The sequence below is a fragment of the Antechinus flavipes genome, chromosome 3 (genome assembly GCF_016432865.1).
Source record: "Antechinus flavipes isolate AdamAnt ecotype Samford, QLD, Australia chromosome 3, AdamAnt_v2, whole genome shotgun sequence".
Taxonomy (NCBI): Eukaryota; Metazoa; Chordata; class Mammalia; order Dasyuromorphia; family Dasyuridae; genus Antechinus; species Antechinus flavipes.
The window spans coordinates 170,180,966-170,198,208 of NC_067400.1; the positions used below are offsets into that span (position 1 = coordinate 170,180,966).

The 17,243-nt window shown below is 35.2% G+C and overlaps 1 protein-coding gene across 3 annotated transcripts in view; it reads left to right on the forward strand.

Moving 5' to 3' along the window:
* Positions 1-17,243, forward strand: part of SOX1 (SRY-box transcription factor 1) — a 74,829-nt gene that overhangs the window by 38,843 nt on the left and 18,743 nt on the right. For 2 of the 3 annotated variants that reach the window (XR_007951748.1, XR_007951749.1), the window contains exon 3: positions 3,865-3,894. The exons of the other annotated variant lie outside the window; for it this stretch is intronic. The gene's annotated coding sequence lies outside the window, so the exon portion shown is untranslated. The remainder of the gene's footprint in view (positions 1-3,864; positions 3,895-17,243) is intronic. 3 annotated transcript variants of the gene reach the window in all.

A 17,243-nucleotide genomic window follows, 5' to 3' on the forward strand; every position in this document is an offset into this window, starting at 1 on the left:
GAAGTTGAAGAGTACCTCATGTCCTCAAGGTTACCTGTTGGGGTAACTGGAAAGGTGATAAGGCTCTGAAAAAGTAACATGAAAGTTGGAAAGGGTATAGGTTTGGAGAGGAAAGGGTGATGCCATGAGAACTATAGTACTGCTCATCTATTATGTCCACCCAAAATGAAAAGGGATGGTAGAGGTTCTTACTGGAACCCAGAGCCAGCTAGGGGGCACTTAGTGCAATCAGGAGTTGAGCTGAAGAGAGGGTGTTGGTATGGTGAGAAAGAACATTTTAGTGACAGCATTTTGGCTGTTGTGGGTGCTTCATTAGAGATTAGATTATAGCTGTCCCAAAGGACTAACACAAGATCAGAAGGGACATTAGAAATTTCCACAGAACCTGGAGAGGTCAGAATGGAGCAGTGTTGGGAAAAAATAGCTAAAGGAGCTGTGTGAATGTGTTAGAAACAAATCCTAGGATTAGCTAACTTGGAGTCAGTAAGAATTTATTAAGGATTTATTAGGTGACTGGCACTGCCACATAATGCATAATATACTGGGGATACAAAAAAAAGAAAAACAGTACCTGTCCTCAAGGAATTTACATTCTAATGAAGAAAATGTGGAATGCAACTCCTCTTCCCACCCATCCATTTCCATTGGTTGATCATGAACACTCTGCGATTGTGCTCTTTCCTCTTAGGGGACTGAGGCCCCACTTTGAATATCAATGCCTTTGACAATTCTCTGTAACTCTAAATTACAGATGAATCCCTCATCTTCATAGAAGGATAGAATTCCCAACACCAATGAAATAATAGGACCAGATTTTAAAAAAAAAATCATCACCAACCCTTTTTTTAATTCATTAAGATAATCTTTCTTATTCATCAATAAATAACTGTTCCAAAAAGTCATTTACTAGTCCAGCAAACATAAGCTGGCCTTGACTCTACTGTAAATAATTTGCCAAAACAAGCTTTTGCATTTCTATATTTTAAGGACACCAAAATATGGTATTTTATACCAACGTTTTACCCTCCTTAATTATTAGGAACAATATTTGTTGCAAATAAAATATTTTTAAAAATATTCACAGCATTTCAAGGACTATGAATATGTTTTGAGAAAAGGGGAAAAAAGCCATTTATTCATTGAAAAGAGAAAACAGTCAATCCATTGCTTTGTCATTGTATAATCCAAAATAAAGCAAAGCATTTGACTGAAATCTTTTTTTTTTCAAACAGTTATTTTGATATTTCAAAGACAAAAACAAGGTACAACATGTGACAAAACAAACAGACAAACATATACAAAATGAACTTTATTTTTGTCAATTTATTCTTTTCTTTGTAAAGAAAAGAAAGGGCACAAATTCACTTGTGTAGTTCAGAACACAATCACATATGATGAGGTTTTATTGGGTTAACAAGGCTTAATACCTTGCGAGGCATTTAAAATAAGACAAGCTTTCTGATTATAACTGGCTGAGCAAAAAAAAAAAAAAAATAGTTCTGGGACCTTTAAATAGATAAGCTTTGAATGAAATTACTGTGCTAGAGATAGGAGAAGATTTACAAGCCAGGAACTACCTGTTGAAGAATCCCCTGGAAGAACCCCACTCATACACACACACACACACACACACACACACACACACACACACACACACACACACATAGACCACATATCTTTCAAGAAGAACAACTGTACCAGAAAGAGATGTGAATCAAGTAGGACAGCCAAGACATTTTCCAAACAGACACAGAGACTAGGAAAGTAACTTGACATCAGGCAAAAGAAGACAGCTGTTGTAGCTAAAGAGGGAAGTGCAAGGACTCTACAAAGAAAAGATTTCCAAGATCTTCAGTACCAGGAACTGTGAGTTGCTTTCCCACATGTTTGCCAAATATGTGTTTCATTACCACAAAACTTTGTGACTATTCTTCCCATCGTTGTTGTATATTTGTGTACTCTGGATTTATGGGAGGAAGAGAAGAATATTTTAGTTACTCTTATTACTATGCTATTTTAATAATTATATTTATTAAGAGCTGATTGTTTCTAGCTGATTGCTTCTACTGATTGATTGTTATTGGGAAACAATGAGCTATAGGTTTAGAGTGCAGAACCACAGCATGTGCTAAAACCTAAGATGGCAGTGAGATAGAGGAATAGATAGATAGAACATTTAACAAGTGATTTACCAGTCATTGTGCAAGTGCTGGGAATACAAATACAATCACACAATCAGTACTTGCCTTCAAGAATTTTACTAATAGAACAAACATTCTCTGGTGGAAAAAGAGGACAGGAATCAACAATGAATAGAATAATTCACTTTCTTTTAGTTACCTTCTGTTGGACACTAGATGCACTAGGATGTAAAGTATCAAACTTCCTAGCTTCTGCAATATATTTTATGCTTATCATCAATTTCCTCATCTTTTGTTGGTGGATTCTTCTACTTTAACTGGCATGCCTAAGAAAGATTTTTAGAAAAATCTTTTGAAATGCATTCAAATTGTTTCTCCATAATACAAACCATGATTGTATCTATATAATTACAGTAGAATTCAATGTGACTGGTCTTAAGGATGATTCTTTTTAAACTGAATGGGTATATATGGTCTAATTTAGATAGAAAACAATGCAATAACATTTGGTAAATTGAAATTACTATTATCTTGGAATCTAGGGAATAGAAGATCCTATAGGCAGACCACACAGAGCTCAGGTAGTGACTAAAGCCAGAACATGGCAACATCTAGCACCTAAAGATAGTGTATGTTTTTCATATAAAGCATTTACCATGATAAAGAGATTCGATCCTATGGAATTTCATTGAATTTGAAATCTGGTCCCTTTATCAGATAGCAGAGAAAAATGGTTTTGTGTCTTGGTAGTCAAAAACTTGCAAATAGAGTCAGTTACTCAGGACCAGGGTAGTAGGTCAACTCTATTTATTTTCTCCTCCTACCCCATATTCTCCTATCTATTTGGTTAGTCACCAAATATCTTTCTTGTTCTTTTATTTTCTAAAGCAATTTCTCTTTTTCTCCCATGACTCTTCTTCCTCCTCTATCCATTGAAAAAGCAAGGGAAAAAATTCCTCAATTATAATTTTTCAAGCAGAAAATTTTGAGGGGATCTGAGAAATACACCTGGTTTAGGAACCAGAAACATAAAGGAATGGAGCCAAAAGTGGAGCTAGGCAGCTAGGGATTGATAACAAGGTTTAAAAAAGGCATCAAAATCACAAATGATCAAAAATAAAAAAGTTTTAGAAGATGTCGATTCAAGTCAAAATAACAGACCAATAATACATAGTTTATCTTACATGTAGCATTCTTCAAAGCAAAAAATTGGAAATTTCTCAAAGGGGAAACATAGTCAAAGCTGGGAGCCAACACAATAGGCTCAGAAATAGGTTTGCTATGGAAGATGGTGGGAGGTAGGAAGATAAGTACATTTTATTCTAAATGGTTTGATGCTCTTTTTTTGCATAGGCAAGAAAGAATACCTGTCAATGATTTGAATAGGGACTTCCTACTGGACAATAGTGGGGAGAGAAAGAAGTACTTGATTTCACAATCAAAGACATTCAGTCCAAGTTATGTCCCTGAAACTTATTTAATGGGTGACTTTGGACAAGGCATTCTACTTCTACGGCCCTTGGTTTCCCCATCTGTAAAAGAGTTGGACCTTTTAAGCTATAAATTTATGATCCAGTGGATCCTAAAGGTTTCCTCAGTTTTTTCTAGAGCACTTTGTCTAGACCTCTCATCTTCTGTTTTCATCACTCATCTTACATCCCATTTGTCCAAATCCTATATACTTCTTGATGGCCAAGATTATGTTATTTTTCTTTTTTTGTAGCCCCAGCACACGGCATGGATCATCATACAGGTAGGGGACAAATAAATGCGTGTTGCATTAAGGTAAATTTCTGGATCAGTCATAGCCTTATTCCAGACCTGGAATTTGAGGCCAGGAAATAAAGAGTAAGAGCCTTGAATTATACAAGATCTGAAATGACAGCTAGTATAAGAATTATATAATTTTTTAGACAGCACCATTGTGTTCAACTTGCAGCTTTTTTATTCCTTTCTCTCTTGTGGTGTGTAAGGGCAGTATAGATTGTAAGACTTTTTGTAATTCAAATCAGAACTTTTCCATGGCAAATGTGGTTATTTGGTGATGTAATAGGTCTCTGTTAGAAAAGGAAAAAAACATACCATATACCCACATATTAGTAGACTTTATTAGAAAAATAAGGAAAAATAGCTCCCAGATATTCCAGGAAAATCCAAGAGGCTTCACACTCTGTGAAGATAAGAAAGACTACCTTTGGATTGGGAAAAAAAGGGGGGTACCATGTAGCTGGAGCAAACAAAAGAAGCAAGAAGACCACAAGGACTAAAATACTAAAGATCATTGAAGGGCTTAGGGAACTGCCAACCTGAAGATAAGCATTTTAAAAATTGGATTCCCTCTGAGACTCAGCTCAAGTGCTGTGTGTGTGTGTGTGTGTGTGTGTGTAGGGGGTCATGTAAGTTCCATGGATAGAACTCTAGGCCTAGAGTCAAGAAGGCCTGAGTTCAAATTCAGCCTCACTTACTACCAATGTGACTCTGTACTTAACCTCTATTTTATTCAGTTTCTTCATTTGAAAAAAGAGGACAGTAATAGCATCTATCTTCCATGGTTGCTGTTAGGATCAAATGAGATTATAATTGTTAAGCATATAAGTGCTTTACATAAGTGCATATAGCACATAAGCACAAAAGTACTATACAAATGTTAGCTATCATATACCCACATATATGTGAATGTGCATATAAAATATAAGTATATGTATGTGTGTGTGTGTATAATTTCCCATGTATGGATAAAATATTATATTTACAAATGAGAAGACTGAAGGTAAGAAAAGTTGTCTCTGCTTGCACACAGTTAGTGTCAGAGCCTATATTTAAAGTTGACTCTTACTTTTGATAGAGCTTTGAAGAAGGAAAGGGGCTATAGTAGAAAGAGAACTGGAAGAGAAGGTGGGAAATTTGTGTTCTACTTCCACTCTTCCTTGTGCATAACCTTGTACAAAACCTTTCATTCTTCTGTTAATGCTAAAAACACATTTAATACATGTTTGTTCATCTGCAAAATGAAAAAAATAAAATAGATGAATTCTAAAGTCCCTTCAAAGTTTAACTAATTCCCATATTATTGAAGAACTTACAGATGAATGAACATAATACAAGAAAAATGTTTCAAAATACAGACAGAGTTTTAGGTTTGTTATTGCTTGTTTTTAAAATAATAATAATAGCTAAATTTTTATAGAGCTTTAAAGATGATTACAAAATTCTTATCTTTATTGTCTATTTTGAGCTTTTCAATGACCCTGTAAAGTAAGTGCTATTATTATCTATATTTTACAGATATGAAAAATGAGGTTAAGAGAAATTTAAAAATATGTCCAGGTCATCTGACACTACAAAGTGTCTGAGCTAGGATCTGAATTCTCTTTTTTCATCCACCTCTACAACTCTTCCTCTATTCATTCATAAAGAAAGAAAAGAAAATTTTCAATTACAATTTTTCAAGTAGAAAATTCTGAGTGGATCTGAGAAATACATAATGGGCAATGAGGCCCATGATCTGATTCAGGCACCAGCAACATGCCTTGGGAAGAAATGGAGCTAGAAGTGTTGAGAGATTAGCCACCTAGGGGAAACATCTTTACTTTTATCTCATGCTTAGCAGGTGATTGTTTTAAGTAAGGAGGATTTTTTTTTTTAACTTACCAATGCCTGATGCCTCTAATAGAGTCTATTTAATTATGTCAATGACATATTGACTGCAGTGGATGCTACCTAAACAAAATTTCCTCACAGCTGCCACTCTCCTTATTATACATGTTGCTCATCCTCTAGCTCAGCTTCCACTCATAGAATGTACAGATTAATCAATTTGGAGCATTCTTAGGTTTCATCAGCAATACACCTAAGAACCTAGTTGTGTAGATAGGACCATTTTAATCAATCATTTTTATCTTGAATATCCTAAAGTATCTGGGCTCAGGTAGTCCTAGTCACTTCAAATCATATCTCCTTCTAGCTCAGACACTTCCATGGCTGATACCTTGGGTGTCATTATCATCATTGTATGATAATATAGACCCAACTAAAAATATAAAAACATACCACCAGGTGGTGCCAATAGCTATTTACAGCAAAGTTCAACATTGGTTCTATTGGACCAGAGGTACTAAATTCTCTGTTCCCTAGGGTTTCAAAATAATCTTGATTCTATACCTCAGGTACACTTCTCAGTAGGAGAATACATGTGTTTTTTTGAAGATCTACCAATTAAAATTTTGTTCTCAACACTCCCACCCACTGGCTAATCCCAACTTCTTTTGAGTATTCAATATGTTCAAAGAATCCTGTTCAAGTGATCCTCACAAAATGATGTTGTTTCCCTCAGAAGTAAGGAAACAAACATTAGGATGCCAAATAGTGTTTTCACTCAACATAGAATAAATAAATGAATTAGTAATACTCAAAAATAGAAGAATATTATGGAAAATAGGAAAGAATGAACATCTACTGATCTTCTATAACATGATACTTGATATTTGACCCTGGAAACCCTTCATCTGAATTCATTAGGTTCATCCATATACAGTTTGTATGTCTATTTATCCCCCAAATAGGCCAAAATATTTAACTACACATTTTCCTTAAGGATTCGATTCATAATTTTTGTAGATTTGATCATTAGTTGCAAAAAACAGGAACTCTGAATCAGGACCTTGGGTCATTCATGATATGGGTTACTAATACAAACTCTCAGTCAGGAAAGTTTATCCTTTTTTCTCTTCACTGTAAGGATGTCTCACTTGTCTGGACTGTAGCTAAACCACCACAGAGCAGATTAGTGGAATTAACATTCCACCTAGGCAAGAAAGAGAACTACCATTTCCTTTATTTCTTTCTATTTGAACCCCAAATAATTTTCTCTGTTGCTATTCCTTCACATCTTTCCTTTTTGATTTCCACCGAAACCTTAAATTCCAATTCTTAATAAGAGTGTTGATAGAGTGAAAGGGCTACTTACTACAAATTAAAATCACCTGGAATGCCATGATCCCTCAGTGGTTTAATTTAAGAAGAATCCTGACACCCTGAAAAAAAATCCAAGACTCCAGTCAAGGTGCCACCCTGCTTCCTTTTTGAATAACTGTGTGAAAATTGGGGGCATACTGTAGGCATTATTTTCAGTTTCACATTCTCTTTTCTCTTATCCATTGAGAAAGCAGGAAAAATAAAACCCACTAAAAATATACAATGAAAAAAAAGTTTCCATGTTGGCCAAGCCTTAAAATAAACAATTTATTCTTTAAGTCCATCATCTCCCCTCTCCCACCCCCAACTCTTTCTCAGCATTTCATGTTTCATCATGAATACTTTGGAACCACTTGGTAATTAGGTTCTCTTGATTCCCTCTCTTTTTTTCCTATATTTACAAATTCAGGTAAATTGTACTCATAACCACCAGCACTTGCTGCATAGGGGAAGTAGGTTGCTTTATATAAGAATGAAGATTAGTCCATTTTTTTCAATTCTATTTCATTCAGTTTATTACTACTCAACATGCACCTATCAAATAAATGTGTTCTCAGTTTGTGCTTGTTACCAGTCTGTCTCTCTAGAAGCATTTATTTTTGTTAATCACAGCTTCACTTTTGTAGAGATGCCCCATTCTCTTTGCTTGTTGTTGCCCTTAGTAATAAGATATTAGCTTTAAGATTTTATACTATTCAATCTTCTAAAAGGTAATTTTCTTTCTCGTGTCTTAGACATATAGGCTTGTATACTGTAGGCAAATAAGGCATAAAGGAAGTACAAAGAAATGCTTCTTTTTTCTTCTGTAGCAGTCATTAAAAAATTACAATTGAGTATAAAAGAGTTGTAGAAATTCTTATACTTTCTCTTTCTTTTGGATATGTGAAAATTTTCAAACTTGAATACTAAGGAGACTAGTTACCAACTGCCTGACAGATTAAGCATGTCCTGCTGATCTTTAAAAAGTGAGCTTGCTAGCTTTGGAGTTGGTGGAGTTCTGGCATCTTAGAGAATTGCCTCCGTCAAGAAGAGAACTAGCCAAGGGAAAAGAACCCAGATCTTGGGAAGGGATTTGAAAATTGTTCTTTACCTTTTACCCTTGAACTTTCAGAATATAAATTCAACTTTTGAGAATATAAGGATGAATGTGTATGTGTATGGCAGAGGAAGGAATTTCTTTCTCTCCTTCTCTCCCTCTCTCTCTTTCCCTTCCTCCCTTCCTCTCCTATCTTCCCTCTCTTTTCCTCCCTCCCCCTCCCTCCTTTCTTCTCTGATTCCCTCTCCTTCCCTCCTTTTCCTTTCTCCTGCTCTTTCTCTCTCTCTTTCTCTCTCCCCTTCCTCATCCCACCAGTTATAATGGTGTTTTGCAATGGAGTAACCAATTCTTGATGCTCAGCCCAGCAGAGAAGACCTAGAGAGTCTGCTACAGAATCAATTGGAACTGTGAAAAGGATCAGACCCAGGAAGGACAGCTAAGATGTTACAAAGTGGAGAAGCAGAAAGATATTTGAGAAGATAAAACAAAAGATATAAGGACCTGCTGTCCTAGAGATTTTGTCGTTTCTACTTGTGTGTGTGTATGCTCACTCTTTTTCCTCCTGTTCTGAGTCTTTATAGAAGAGTCAGTCCTAGGATTGTGGGAGAGATATTTTGTAACTATTGTTTTTACTATATTATTTCAGAAAAAAAGCTGTCCAAATGTGTCCTCAAGCTGACAATTGAAGATAAACATATTGGTGAAGGATCATGAATAGTTTTAGGATAACTAGAGTACCCTTAAATTGAAGTAATTACTCCCCAGGCGACCCAGTCTGTGAATTCATCCTCAGAAGACAACCTATTTACTACTTTCTGATGGACTTCTAAGGGTAACCCTTCTGTCTAGAAGTCCTTTCATGAATTCATGGTCCTTGAAGCTGCCTTCTTCCACAAAGCCATTATTATTTATTTCCATTTGTCCTTGGTTCTTGATCACTTTGACAGCAGATGGATTTTTTGGTTTCCTATTCCAATCTCTCTGATTATAGTTGGATGAATAATCTGTCATCAGTCCAGTCTTTCTGATGATATGGTCAGTGGCAAGGGAAGAGAAGGAAAAAAAAAATTTACTCCTCCCCCAAAGAGTGATTCATTCTCATCATTTTGACTTGAAGTCTGGAACTGAAATCTTCATCTCCCTGTGGAGGGGGCAAGAGCAGCACAGGAAAGTAAAATCATTACTGTCATTTTGACTACTATCTTCCTTCAGATCCTGATGGCTCTTGAGCCCAAGAGCCTTGGGAATATCATAATTTAGGGGAGAAATAATTGTGGAAAGGGAGCCCATCTTCCTTATCACCACCAGCAACAATTACTGAGCAATTGCTACCAACTGGCAGATAGTTGGGCACAGGAGCCCTGGGACTGATAATATGTTCTGGACCACTGGAGCTGCTTCTAGTCCTTCTTACAGTCATTGTCCAGGGGAAACAAGTCCTATCTACCAATCCCATTTATTAAATCCCCACTATGTTCTAGACACTGTACTAAGCACTGGGGATATAAAGGCAAAAGACAATTTTTGTCCTTGAGGAGCACATAATCTAGTGAAAAAGGTGCCAGCTATCTTCACACTAGCAACCAGCTACCACACATAAAGCAAGTAAGCCAGCCTAGCTGAAGGCACGATGAGAGTCAATGTGTATCAGACAAATCAGACCATCACTACCACAATCTTAACTACAATCTCCCCTCAGATCCTGATGGAGATAACCCAGAAGTCAAACAATAGTCTTGGAAATATCAATGCTTCCAGCCCATTGTCTTCAGTCACCATCCCTCTGAACATCCTAATCTGGGATCTGTTCCTATAGATGCTATAGCCACAACTACAGGAGAACTGGAAAAGAATGTTCTTTCCACTAATGGTGCTTGGCAGTATCAAATGATTCAACATTAGAACCTGATATCACTTTATCAGTGTAAATAACTCTAAAGAAGAGATATCAATGTGACTTTGCTGATGGGCCCTAAAGACATGGAAGCCTTCCATCCTATTTGTAACTGAAAATTTCCAAATATGTTGTCTCTCAAATTAGAATGTGAACTTCTTTAGAGCAAGGATTGTTCCCAGCACTTAGCACAATGTTTTGCATATAGTAAGTGCTTAATAAATCCTTAATTCACTCATTCCCTCCCAACAGACTGACTTACTGATTGACTGGCTATTCCTCTAGTTATTTAAAGTCCCTAGAGATAAAGTGAGCTTTTCAAGTCAAGTCAAGCAGTATTTATTAAGGAGAATAAGGTGGGGAGGCAAGCATTTATCATACACTTATCAAATGTCAGGCATTGTCTTAAGTACTAGGAATATAAATGCAAGCAAAAATAAACCCTCAAAGAGCTTATATTTTATTGGCATAAGAAAATACATAAAAGAAGCTGAAAAGCTAAGGGGAAGAGGAGAGAGCTAGAAGGTACTATGAGAGAATAGTGGGGAAAGTAGTCCAATCAAAAGTGGGGCCCAGAGAGAAATAAAGGAATGAACCTGGTCAATTTCCTAAAAATGGAAGTTCTTTGAGGATTTGACCCAGTGAAGGAAGAGCTACCAGGTAGATGGGAGTTTACTAGATTGAAAAAGTTGCTAAGTCAAAATGATGTTATAGGGTGGAAGGCTGCTGAGTCTTAGTTGAGAAAGAAGTCTGAAGAATCAATAGTGGAAGCCCAGAGAAGAATGAAGTGATAAATATAAGTTTATATGGTTAATTAATCAATTGTTCTTTTCATCACCCAATCACAAAAGTTCTTATTTCCTAAAGAAAAGAGGGATATAGACTATCTTGTTTATGCTTTTAAATTTTTATCCTGCCTTTGTATTAATTACATTAGCTATTGAGGAAGAATCACGTTCTCTCTTTCTTACAAGATACAGAAATGGAAGGTAGCCTTTGAAAGAAAGGCAGTAAGCCAGGGGAATAAGGAAAAGCTTTCTGTTGGATTTGGTGTTTGAGATGAGTCTTTAAAAAAGCCAGGAAAATTCAGAGATAGAGGTGAAGATCTGGACACTCCCTTTTTGGAAAGGTTAGAGAAAAAAAGACATACCTTAGGCAGAGGAAGAAGAATCAGGTTGTGCTAGATGACCTCATGGGTCATTCCAAAGATTCTATGATTCTTTAAGGACAAAGAAACACTCAGAGTAAAAATGAAAGGAAGGGTATCTCAGCTAAGTGAAAGAAGTGTGGATGAAATAGAAAGGATAAATAGAACCTTCAGGGCTCTAGAAATTAAATACAACTACTAAGAGGAAGAAGGGATCCTTGACCTATTCAAGAAAATGTAATGTTCACAGGTACAGCCTGAGGAAATTTATCTGATCCTAGGATGAAGGAACTAACAGCAAACCAATAATAATCCTCAGGAAAAGCTTTGCCTACCTGCATCACTTTGCCCCATGAAATTAGTAACTAACTACTACTACCAGGATAGTGTAAAATATCTGGTATCTGAGCATTTGTATGTGAATTCTGGATCTTTCACAGTCATTTCTCAATATTTGCAGATTTCATATTTGTGGTTTTGGTTAGTCTGGGGCAGATTATAGATTATTAAATGGGAATTTTTTTCAGATTTGCCTCATACTATGGAAAATTGCTGACAATTACATTGTAGTTACATGTAAAGAAAACAACCCCCCTCCCCAAAAAAGCACTGTACATTATTAATCTATGTTATCATTTACTATCATAAGTATATATATGTATATATGTAAGTATATATATATATATAAATTTATATTATAAAAAATTAAATTTCATTAAAACTTTTAGTGTGCTAAAGAACCATGGGTATCCTTTCTTTGGGAATACCTCCTCTTTGTCTCTCTGCCATCCAGACTCAGTTTTGTATCTCTTACAGTAATTATTGTATCTTGCATTTTTCATAAGAGAAGGAAATTCATAAAGCAGTTGCTGCAGTTATACCTCTGACTGCAAAGAAGATATGTAGAAAGAAGATATGTAGAAACTGCAAGTATTTTATGGGTTCAGTGTATTGCTTTTTATTTTAGATAAGTATGATCAGAATTATTTTTAAAAAATTAATGTTTGACATATATTGTATTTAGGATATACTGCAATATATCTAACATATATAGGACTGCTTGCCATCTAGAGGAGGGGATGGAGGGAGGGAGGGGAAAAATCGGAACAGAAGCGAGTGCAAAGGATAATGTTGTAAAAAAAATTACCCTGGCATGGATTCTGTCAATATAAAGTTATTATTAAATAAAAAATAAATAAATAGAAAAAAATTAATGTTTGAGGTAGGATCTAGAGTTATTTGAAGTTCTTCACATTCACTGGGGTCCTGCATCTATAGTTTCTGGGGAATGTCAAGGGACAACTGTATTTTCTGGGTATCTTTCTGCAAGTCACCTAATATCATTGGGTCTCAGTTTCCTCATCCATAGATCGATCTATCTATCTACCTGTCTGCCTGCCTATCTGTCTATCTGTCCATATGTTTGTCTATCTATGTCTATCTATCTAAAATGAGACAGTTGAGCTAGATAACTTTTAAACTTCCTTCCAACTCTAAACTCCATAATACAACAAGAGCTCTTCAAGAGCTGATAAATGATTGGATTATTTTGCTGAGGATGTAATATCCTTTTAAAAAAGCAAGCAAGCAAAAACCTCAGCAGCAATTGTAGAATGATAACTGGAGTAAACAATATAATGTAATATGTCCCAGAGAAATATAGTTCATTAAAGGACGAATATAATTTGAACTTTGTTATGTAACAGAAACTTGAATGATTATTTCATTCATTTCATAATCATGGAATTTTTCTAGAAGCTAGTTAGATGCATTAAAGGAGTTTTCCATGAAAAGATTATTTCACATGAATTATTAGACAATTCATGGACCCTGTTCATATGTGAAAACTGAATAATCCAGAGAAGAAAACAAACAAACAAACCAGGACATAGACTTTAGGCCCTGTGAAATATTCAGTTCCTCATTATGTTAGAAAAAGTTGAATATCATCAGAATAAAGCCCTCAAAATATAAAGAAGTCCATGGTCAAAGAATTAGAAAAAATCCTCTGGCATAAAATAATAAAAAAAAATTTTATGTGGCATAATTAAAATGAATTTTGGAATTTGTAGGTTGAAAATAGATGTTGTATTACAATACTGTAATTTGAAGATTTGACTGGAGACCATTCAGATAATCTTAATATTATCTGGATTTGCATCTTCTGGCCTAATATACACAAAATAAGCAGTCTATTTATATCAGGATTATATTCCTCCAAGTCATTCCTCCTAGATGCAGCTCACAAATATACTCCACAACATGAGAACAAAAGGATGTATTTGAACTGGAAAGGACCCCTAATTCAATCCTCTCATTTTACAAGTGAGAACAGCAGAGGATCACAGAGTTTAGATACTTACCCAAGATAGTGACAAAGTAACACCTTTATGGCTTGACATTCAAATGGATGAAACTATTTATTTAATGTATAGATATAAATTCTTTGTTTACAAAATTACCAAAAAATTATTTCTAAAGTAAGAAGCTCCACACGGAATCCCAAACTCAATCCCAAAAAACTTGGTTTTCAGAAAATAAATAATGTGAGTGCAGTCTGTGATCATCATGTGTCATTAGTTTGGGAGAATTCCTCTGGCATGGAGAAGAGATTTCTGAATCAGCTCATAGAAAGAGGATGTATTTTGGGAATCAGTGCAGAATGGGAGTGGAATTCTTTTTATAATTTAGAAAAAATGAGGGGAAATGATGATATAAGGGATATCACTTAGGAAACATGATCAGAGAAAGATGTGGGTCAGTCATGTAGTAAGAGTAAGTGCTAGACAACACTTGAACATTGCTACTTGCCAAATGTATAAAGACCTAGAGGAAGTTATCACAGTTATTGGATATTGGAAAAATGGGTACAAGAAGTTCTCAGGATTGAGAAGGCATAATGGATGATGAAATCTGAGATTTACTGAGTAGGGGTTCTCAAAGTTTTTGATCTTAGGATCTCTTCACGTTTAAAAATAATTGAAAAGCTCTCATCAAAAGCCTTTGTTTATATGATTTATATATCTAATGATATTTACCATTTAACCATAAGCCATATTAATATTTTTAGTATGCAAATAGTTTTGACCTCAGGAACCCCGAGGAATTCCTGGATCATACTTTGAGAACTTTGAGATAAAAAAATGGCAATAAAAAGGTTGAGTCAAAAAATGGTTCTGTTGCCCCAGGTATAGTATTATTTGTTTTTTATTTGAATTTGGGAAGAGCATGGTGTTAACAGCATTATTCTCTCTCTTGTACATTGGAATAATTTTTCCATTTTTCATGGGACAAAGATCTAGATTTCTATCTTTTTTCTTTCTCTTCTTTTCCTTCATTATTCCTTTTCTCTTATTCTTCCTTTTCACTTTATTTTTTTCCATTTTTTACCTCTTCTTTCCCTTCTTCCTTCCTTTTTCTTCTTCTACACCTGCCTTCTTTATTCCCTCCATGCTCTCCTCTATCCTTCTTTTTTCTTCCTCCTTATTATATATCATCTTCTTATTATTTATTGTTGTCTCAATTTATAAGCTACTTCTTAGGAAATTAGTCAAACATCCTCAGAAGTTGTATTAATTCTCCTAGCCCACAACTCACTATTTCAATGCACTGTATGATTCCCTTGAGGCTTGCAAATTAATGCAGTAGCTACCTGATTAACTGCTAAAAGTTTTTTTTTTTTTTTTAGTAAGACTCCAATGTTCATGAACTACCTTAAGTTACATGAAAGCAGATTATCTCAAAAATACTTATTTCTAGAGAACTATGAATATAAGGGAAAACCAATTAACAAATAGACACATAATTTCTAGGATATTAAAGTGGTACAGAAGGGTGAACTTGTGATTGCACTGAGATATTTCCTCAATGAAGAAATTCCCTTAATCAATGCAGGCTGATACCTTCTCAACATTGTATAGTCTTGAGCTGACCGAAAACATTACACAGCCAGGAAGCAGAGATAGGATTTGAACTGAGGAGTTTCATGGCCTCTTAAGTTGCGCTATCTTGTGCTGCTTCTTACCTCTAACTTTGATGCTTTTTACATTCAGATTGTTTTGTCACTTTAGTCGAATTTTACTCTTTATGGCCCCCTTTTGATATTTTCTTGGCAAAAATACTGGAGTGATTTGCCATTTCCTTCTTCAGCTCATTTTAGAGATGAAGAAACAGAGGCGAGCAGGGTGAAGTGATTTGCCGAGGGTCACACAGCTAACAAGCATCTGAAGCTGGATTTAAACTCACAAAGATGAATCTATGATGTTTTAAACTGTTGAGAAATTTGCATAAATTCCCTTTCAGGAAATATAAGGAAAAGAAACTCAACTTTTATGATAATTTATGGATAGAAAAGATGTCTGCGATTTATGGGTTAAACAACGCATCAGATGTATTACTTTTGTAGACCTTAAGCATAAACCACTCCCCCCCAAGCATAACACTTGAATAGCATCAGTATCAGACTATCAAAGAACACATTAGACTATTTGAGAAGTCCCATTGCTTAGGCAATAAGTTATGAATATGTACAAACCAGGTTTTCAGAGCTCTCTGAAAAGCAATCCTGAGGCCAAGAAAATTTCTCTCTCTTTTTTTAAAGTTTAATTCACATTCTTAATATGTTCTCAATCACTTTCCTAAGGCTACACAATCAATAAAATAATAAAACAAGCCCCAATTTGTGGCATTTGCCAATTTCTAATAAATTAATACTCATAATAAGCACTCCATAATTAATTTTCACAAACCAATTTAAGGGAGCCTCAGCATCCCTCCTAAACCTATCATCCATCTTTAGCAATACCTTCATTCACTCCACCCTTTTTTATGCTATCTCAGGCCATCATCATAAGCCAAGGAAATTTCAAGAGTCCCTGGGATCATCTTAGGGATGCAGATAAAACTGAATCAGTCAATCAAAGTTTCTAAACAAGGTAGAATCCTGGAAGAAAGAAATGTTAGTGGAAGACCATACCAAACTTGACAGTGACTCAATTAGAGTGAAATATCCTGAGCTCATGCTTGGATTGCTTCACATTTTTAAAGTAAATCTGTGGATTTAGCCTACTGGGATTCTACAAAGAATGATTAAGGAAAAATCCAAGAAAACATAAATGCTTGCATTGGGTTTTGACCAGGTGAAATATGGCCATCTTCATAGCATCTCCCCATCTAGAAGCTTTTTACTTCAAGAATCCTACAACTACTGTCAAGGCATCAAGGTGGTGCAATGTATAGAGTACTGGACTTTAGAATTGGGAAAATTCAACTTCCTGAGATCAAATCTGGCCTTTGACATTTACTAGCTGTGTGATTCTGGGCAAGTCACTTGACTTTATTTACCCCAGTTTCCTCATCTGTAAAATGAATTGGAGAAAGAAATGGCAAATCATTCCAGTGTCTTTGCCAAGAAAATCCCAAACAGGGTGACCAAGAATGAGACCCAATTGAAATAATTGAACAAATTGTTTCTATCTATATTTTGATTGTCTTTCAAAGTCCATATCAAGTTCCATCTTTTCACTGAAGCCTACAATGACTTTTCTCTTTCTCCTTACATGACTTCCCAGATAACTTATTTATTTGGATCATGCATATACATGATCTATTGTAGCTTGGTCTCTCTTGGACTTTGTTTAAAGTGTGTGAGTCTTCTCCATAAATCTCCCCTCCATATACATATACATATATATATATATATATATATATATATATAATAAGCTCTCAAAAAGCAGAATGCCTGTCAGAAAATTCTTTTGTATCCCCTAGTTCCTTAAGAAGACTAGAAACCCAATATATTCCTGCTAAATTTAATCACTAAATTATCCCTCCAACTCAGTAATCTGGTGTTCTTTCTTACCTGATGCACATTCAGCATATAACATATATGTAGAATGTACAATTTATACTCAATTGGCCATTGCCTTTATTAGGATGATGCTACCTAGGCCTTTCATCTTAGGTATTTCAGCCACCAAGGATTTGTAATTTCTGTCTTTCTCTCACTTCTAACCAAATGAATTTTTCTTGATACGTGTTTGATACATTTGA